The following is an 8,246-nucleotide window of genomic DNA, read 5'->3' as shown; positions in this document are numbered from 1 at the left end:
CGGCAGCCCCGACTCTCTCCACACCCCAACCAGCAGCCCCCGACTCTCTCCCACCCCCCAACCGGCAGCCCCGACTCTCTCCCACCCCCAACCGGCAGCCCCGACTCTTCTCCCTCCCCCCCCAACCGACAGCCCTGACTCTTCTCCCTCCCCCCCAACCGACAGCCCGACTCTCTCCCCCCCCCCCAACCGACAGCCCCGACTCTCCCCCCCCCAACCGACAGCCCCGACTCCCCCCCCCCCCAACCGACAGCCCCGTCTCTCCCCGCCCCCCAACCGACAGCCAGACTCTTCCTCTCCCCCCCCCAACCGACAGCCCCGACTCTTCCCCCCCCCCACAACCGAAAGCCCCGACTCTCCCCCCCCCCACAACCGACAGCCCCGTCTCTCCCCCCCCAACCGACAGCCCCGACTCTTCCTCTCCCCCCCCCCCAACCGACAGCCCCGACTCTTCCCCCACCCCCACAACCGACAGCCCCGACTCTCCCCCCCCCCCAACTGACTGCCCCGACTCTCTCCCCCCCCCCCAACTGACTGCCCCGACTCTCTCTCCCCCCCCAACTGACTGCCCCAACTCTCTCCCCCCCCCCCAACTGACTGCCCCAACTCTCTCCCCCCCCCCCAACTGACTGCCCCGACTCTCTCTCCCCCCACCCCCCCAACTGACTGCCCCGACTCTCTCTCCCCCCACCCCCCCAACTGACTGCCCCGACTCTCTCTCCCCCCCTCCCCCCCAACTGACTGCCCCGACTCTCTCCCCCCCAACCGACAGCCCCGACTCTCCCCACCCCCCCCCAACCGACAGCCCCGACTCTCCCCCCCCCCAACTGACTGCCCCGACTCTCTCCCCCCCCCCCAACTGACTGACTGCCCCGACTCTCTCCCCCCCCCCCCAACTGACTGCCCCGACTCTCTCCCCCCCCCCCAACTGACTGCCCCGACTCTCTCTCCCCCCCCCCCCCCAACTGACTGCCCCGACTCTCTCCCCCCCCCCTCAACTGACTGCCCCGACTCTCTCCCCCCCCCCTCAACTGACTGCCCCGACTCTCTCCCCCCCCCCCCCCCAACTGACTGCCCCGACTCTCTCTCCCCCCTCCCCCCCCAACTGACTGCCCCGACTCTCTCCCCCCCCACCCCCCCCCAACTGACTACCCCGGCTCTCTTCTCTCCCCCCCCCCCCCCCCCGCAACTGACTGCCCCGACTCTCTTCCCCCCCCAACTGACTGCCCCGACTCTCTCCCCCCCCACCCCCCCAACTGACTGCCCCGACTCTCCCCCCCCTTCCAGCAGCCGCGACTCTCCCCCCCCCCCCCCTTCCCCCAACCGGCAGCCCCGACTACCCCCCCCTTCCCCCAACCGGCAGCCCCGACTACCCCCCCTCTTCCCCCAACCGGCAGCCCCGACTACCCCCCCCCTTCCCCCAACCGGCAGCCCCGACTACCCCCCCCCCTTCCCCCAACCGGCAGCCCCGACTACCCCCCCCCCTTCCCCCAACCGGCAGCCCCGACTACCCCCCCCCCCTTCCCCCAACCGGCAGCCCCGACTACCCCCCCCCCCCTTCCCCCAACCAGCAGCCCCGACTCCTCCCCCCTCCCAACCAGCAGCCCCGACTCCTCCCCCCTCCCAACCAGCAGCCCCGACTCCTCCCCCCTCCCAACCAGCAGCCCCGACTCCTCCCCCCTCCCAACCAGCAGCCCCGACTCCTCCCCCCTCCCAACCAGCAGCCCCGACTCCTCCCCCCTCCCAACCAGCAGCCCCGACTCCTCCCCCCTCCCAACCAGCAACCCCGACTCCTCCCCCCTCCCAACCAGCAGCCCCGACTCCTCCCCCCTCCCAACCAGCAGCCCCGACTCCTCCCCCCTCCCAACCAGCAGCCCCGACTCCTCCCCCTCCCAACCAGCAGCCCCGACTCCAGCAGGCCGACCCCCCCCACACCCCGATGTCCAGCCCCAATCGCTGGCCTCCACCCCTCTGTCACCAAGCCCAAGTGCAGAGTGGCAGTGGGCTCCCTCTGGCCCCATCTCCTTGGCACTACCAATTCCTGGTGGACAGTACCAAAGTGCCCCTGGGCAGTGCTGGTGGACCAGGCTGGCACTGCCAAGCTAGCAATGTCCAGGGTGCACCTTCCCTTACCCCTGACCTCCTGATGGCCTTCATGGCCCCTCTTCACTCCAACACAGTCGGACCGCCAGCTCCCTGTTAATGGGGAACTGTTGTAAACCCTGCTGGAGTGAAACACTCCTGGCTGAGTGTCGGGTCGGGAGAATCTAATAAGATGCAAGTCAACAATAACATAATTTATTCAGCTCTACGCTGACGATGCTGGAAATCCAGTGGCCAGAAACGCATGGAGACTATTGTGCCCAGCGGAAAGCCCACTACATAGCCTCAGCTCGAGTCTCCCGGCCCACCCCCACTGTATTTTAATTTATTTGAGGGATAGAAAAGATGAGAAAGGAGGCAGAGTGGCAATATTGGCTCAAGGGCTGCAGAGAGTTGATGTAGATAATATTTTTTTAAAAGTTTGTTATATCTGCAAAGATATGTTATAAATTTCTAAATTGTGTGACGGAAATGGAAGAGGAAATCGGCAGTCAGAGTTCTGGCTAAAAAATATTTTTAAATTAAAATTACTGTTCTGGGAGGTTTTAATTATTCACTTGCTGATTGAGAAGAGGATGAATGAAGAAAAAGGAATGGAACTCCAGAAAGGTGTACAGGACTCCTTCTTCAAGCTGTATGTTAGTGGAGCTAAATTTGGTTTCGAGTTATCACTAGACCAGGCAGATGAGATAAATGTGGGTAGGCACCTTGGGGATAATGACCACAAAATAAAGGTTTGCAGTGTAGTTAGAAAGGGCAAAAAATCAGTACACAGACTAGATCGAATTGGAGCAGATGTTATAAAGTTTGAAGTGAGCTAAAGCCGAGATGGAAAAAGAAATTGGCTGGAACAGTGGGATGCTTTTAAGAGATAGCAAAAGTATATAATAAATATAACTTAAAAAATCTACTCAAGTTTATAAAGACCTGGATAAACAAATAAAAACCTGACATGAACCTGAGGAATATAACAAATCATAATTTTTTTAAAAAGTCATAATGAGATAAGGGTCGGAATTTCACCCAGGTAACGATTACCAATTTGTAGGCGATCATAAAATGGTAGAGGTAATTATCTCACAGCATCCTTTATAAAAGAATATTAAAGAGGAGATAAATCCTGTAGTGTTAATATGGCTTTATGATGGATAAAAGATGTTAGTTGAGTTAAAGATAGACAAAATACCATGTCCAATAGGATACATGCTAAGATCCTGAGAGAGACAAGATAGGAAGTTGCAGAATCATTAGAAATTATATTTGAGTTATATTGCGTGTGGTGTGCTGGAGGATAGACACCGTAGTTTCCATGTTTAACTAGAGCTAATCTATATAATTACATACCAGATAGTTTACCATCTTTAAGAATAATATTGCCACCTTTCTGGATAAAGTTAGTGTCATCAGAAGTAATGAGCATAGATTTCAAAAAGGATTAGCGTGTTCGGCAAACGTCAAGGAATTTTAGATAAGTGGGGTGAATGCAGCAAGTGTAATGCATCTGAACTTTAGGAAAACCTTTGACAAAGTACCACATTGAAGCTACTGAAAAGTATGAAGCAGCGGATAATAAGCAACATTTTAAAATGGCTAGAAGAAATAATTCATATCGTAGGGGCTAAGTGTAGTTTTCCAGAATGGTTAGGAGTGGGCATTGAAGGTCAATTTTGTTCATCGTGTATGCTGATGATTTCAATATAGGCCTAAACAGAGTGGTGTCAACATTTGCAAATTAAACCAAAACATGTTAACACATCTTACAAAATATCTTCATTGGAACAATAATGTTTTATCTCCCCATCCCATGCCATTCCATTCTTCCCATACTATTCCTCTCATGCTATACAAGTACCATTGTTTTCATTCCACTTGTATCAACTCCATTCTTCACTCCACTCCTTCTACTTATGCTTTTCCTATCTCATATTGACCCCTAATCCTCCAATGCATTTCCCCCTCTCCACATGGTCTCCCCATTTTGCTCTCCGGCCCCAAAATCACCTCCCGTGCCATCTGAACACAGACCTAACCCCCAGCACCACCTTCCATGCAGTGTGCCCATCCCCTCCATACCACCGCCCATGCCATCACACCCCATCCCCCACACCATTGCTTGTGCTTTCTGCCACTGCACCAGCTCCCACAACATCTCAGTTTTATTTCATCAGAAGAAACATAGAATGTAAAAAAAAAAGAATGACAAAAATAAGTTAATACCCAAAAGCAAAATATTGCTATTGCTGGAAATCTGAAATAAAAACAAGGCTGGAAATACTCAGCAGGTTCGGCAGCATTTTTGAGAAACAGAATTAACATTTCAGGTGGATGACTTTTCAGCAGACTTGAAGCCAGTAAAAGGGGGAGGGGCAGGAAGAACAAATAAGATGGTTGGTAATAGGGCAAATGACAGGAGGGATTAACGAACAAGAGATTTCATGATGCAAAAGTCAAGAGGGCGGTAACGAGTATAGAAAAGAAAAAGATTGCCTGAAAGGATAAGAAAAAAGAAACAAAGCTAACAACCTCTACCCCTCCCCCAAAAAATATATATTGAGCAAGATGGAGGCAGAAGTTATGATCTAAAGTTGTTGAACTCAGTATTATCCAGAAAGCTGTAGAATATCAGGAAAGAAGACGAGACGCTGTTCCTCACGTTTGTGCAGAGTTCATTGCAGCACTAGCATACAGCAGGCCATGGACAGAAAGGTCAGAGTTGGGGCAAGAAGAGAATTAAAATGACAAGTGACAGTTGGCATCTTTCCTGCAGACTACAGGAAGGTGTTCCGCAAAGTTGTCCCAGTCACTAAGTTTATATAAATCCTTAATAAGATCTCAGTTAAGAATGCAGCATATGGTATTGGGTTCCATACCATAGAAAGAATACTGAGGATTTCAAGAGCGCAGTCCAGATTCATTTTGGATGTTGAACTGAGTCTTTTATTTCCACTAGAACATGGATAATACGTGTTTAAAATCAGGTTAAATAAATCAGAAAGATAAAGCTGGACGTATATCACAAAGTAACTATATCCCATGAGAAGCAAATTAAATTCGCTTGATGTCTTGATAAGAAAATTCTACATTGAATTCATAAAATCCCCATACTCAAGTTTCTCTTCAGGTTGAAATTCACAGCTGGTGAAACTGAAATGGTTCAATATAACTTACATGGCACAAATCCTCATTCAATCACAATTTTCTCCCATATACCACAAGTTACATGTTTGTATGACAGCATTTGCTGAGGTGAAAGCAATTCTTGTTCCTAAAATTAAATAGATTCAGTGCGTAGCTGAGACGTGTCCTAACAATTGTTGTCACAATCAAAGTTCAGTGCCCATCATCAAGAATGATTTGGTTGCATCATGATTGACTGAGCTGATGAGTCCTGAAGGACAGACATTGCTGAGCCTTTTGTTTTCTTTCACAGGCTATGGGCATCACTGGCTAGGCCAACACTTTTATTGCCCATCTTTAATTGCCCTTCTGAAGGTGGTGAACCACAGTAGCCACTATGGTGTAGGTGCACCCACAGTGCCGCTAGGGAGGAAGTTCCAGGATTTTGACCCAGTGACAGAGAAGGAATGGTGATATAGTTCCAAGTCAGTGCTATGTGATTTGGAGAGGAACATGCAGCTGGTTGTGTTCCCATGCATGTGCTGCCTACGGCAGGTGGTAAGAGAACCAGAGGAACATAACCTCTTTCTCACCAATCTGCCTGTCCTTGATAGTTGTGGTAACAGCAACCACCGCAGAGTCCTTGTGGAGACAAAGACTCTTCTTCACAATAAACATGTCCCACACTGTGTTGTGCAGCACTACCAACATGCAAAATAGAATAGATTCTGAACAAATCTAGAAGCTCGAAACTGAGAATCCATGGGACAAACATGCCATCAACAGCAGCATTGTATTCAACACTATTATAGCTTCATGATCCAACTTATCCATTACCATCGAACCAGTGGATCAACATTGGTTCAAATGAAGATTGAAGGTGTGTGCCAGAAGCAACACCAGGCATACCTAAAAAATAGATGCCAACCTAGTGAACCTATAACACAGGATTACAAATATGCTACAGAGCATTAAACAATCCCACAACCAACCAATCTCAAAGGTCTGCAATCTAACTACATACAGTTCTAAACATGGATGATAATTAACTTATGGGAAGAGACAGCTACAGATACATTGTAATTCTCAATTATGGTGGCAAAATAAAAGCCTTAAAGCATTCACAACTATTTCAGTCAGAAGTGTCGGGTGGGTGTCCACCTCGGTCTCCTGAGGTCCCCACCATCATAAATCCAGTCTTTAGCTAAGCCCTTTGCCAAGCTATTCCAGTACAGCTACAACACTTGCACCTACCTGACAATCTGGAAAATTAACCATATTTGTCCAGTCCATAAAAAGCCAAGATCACTCAGCTCCAGACCTCATTACAGCTTTGGTCCAAAAGTGCACAAAAGTGATACATTCCAGAGGTGAGGCAAGTGTGACTGCCCACCCTAGACATCAAGGCAGCATATGACCAAGTGTGGTGTAAAGGAGCCTCTGTAATATTGAAATCAATGGAAATCAGGGGGAAAGCTCTTAACTGACTGGAGCCACACAAAAGAAGATGGTTGTTGTTTCTGAAGGCCAAATCATCTCAACACCCAAATATCATAGTAAAATTTCCTCACACCAACCATCATGCTGCCCAACCATCTTCAGTTACTTCACTGATAATCTTTCCATCATATGGTCAGAAGGAGACATTCACTGGTGATTACATGCATTTAGGTCCATTCACAATTTCTCAGACACTGAAGCAATTTGTGCCCGCATGTAGCAAGACCTGTACAACACCCAGGCTTAAGTGACATGTAATATGTGCCACACAAGTGCCTGGCAATGACCATCAACAACAAAATAGAATATAAACATTTTCCCTTGACAAAGGCATCACCATCAAGAATGCATAAAACAACTCCCCACCATCAACATTCTGGCAGTCAACAATGACTAGAAATGTAACTGGACCAGCCACAGGTATGACAGCAAGTCAGAGGAAAGTCTGTCCACCATCTACAAAATACAAATCAGGAATGTGATGGAATATTCTCTAATTATCTTAATGAGTCTCACTTCCACACAAGTAGCTCCACACACTATCCAGAACAAGGTGGCCTGTTTGATTGGCACCTTATCATATGAAACATTCAATCCCTGAACTATTGGCACAATGGGATCAAGCGCTCTGCAAAGTAGCACCTTCCCCCAGTACTGGTCCTCACAACCCAAGGAGATGAGTGGTTGAGATGTTGCTCACAGCTTGTCTTTCCACCAAGACCATCACAGCTAAAATTTGCACGAGGTGAACTTGCTATGGTGGTCTGGCCAATTTAGAACACATATTTTCAAGTTCCAATGGCAGATGACTGAAGCACGTGCACATCAACAGCTGTGAGGTTGGTGAAGGCTGCAGTGGGATTTGATACTATCCAATCATTATAGCTTTCATGCCACTGGGTAAAGATTGCCAATCCATCAAGTTTGTGCAGTTATCAACTGCACACCAATTACTTCACAATAAAAGATGACACCTGGTCCTCTGCATGGGACACCAAAACACCTGTTGGCAATGGATGTGGCGTCAGAGATAAGGCTGTGAACCTGGAGGTCTCTAGTCTCTCCAGTCACTGGCACACCACTGATATGGCTGCACTCTGTACATCTTCAAGGAGGCATGACAACAACTAGCCAAAGCTTCAACAGCATCTGCAAATCCCACTACCTCACCACCCATAAGGACAGCACATGCATGGGAATGCTATTACCTACAAGTTTCCCTTCAAATCACAAACTATCCTGAGTTAGAAATCTATTGCTGTCCCCTGAAGTCAAAATCCTTGCACTTCCTACCTCAATAGCACCGACTGTACATACACCACACATACTGCACAGTACAAAAGCCACTACTCAACACCTTTTTAAGAGCAATTAGCAATGATAAATGCTGGTCTTGCCAGCAACAACCATATACCATGAGTGAAAAAATAAATTCAATCACATGTATTTATGACAACAATTATCATGTGTTAGAAAGAAAGTACACATGTATCTATGACAATGACCATGTGTGAGAAAGCAGATTT

Source organism: Mustelus asterias, chromosome 10 (genome assembly GCF_964213995.1).
Source record: "Mustelus asterias chromosome 10, sMusAst1.hap1.1, whole genome shotgun sequence".
NCBI classification, from domain to species: domain Eukaryota; kingdom Metazoa; phylum Chordata; class Chondrichthyes; order Carcharhiniformes; family Triakidae; genus Mustelus; species Mustelus asterias.
Note: the sequence above shows the minus strand (reverse complement) of the source record.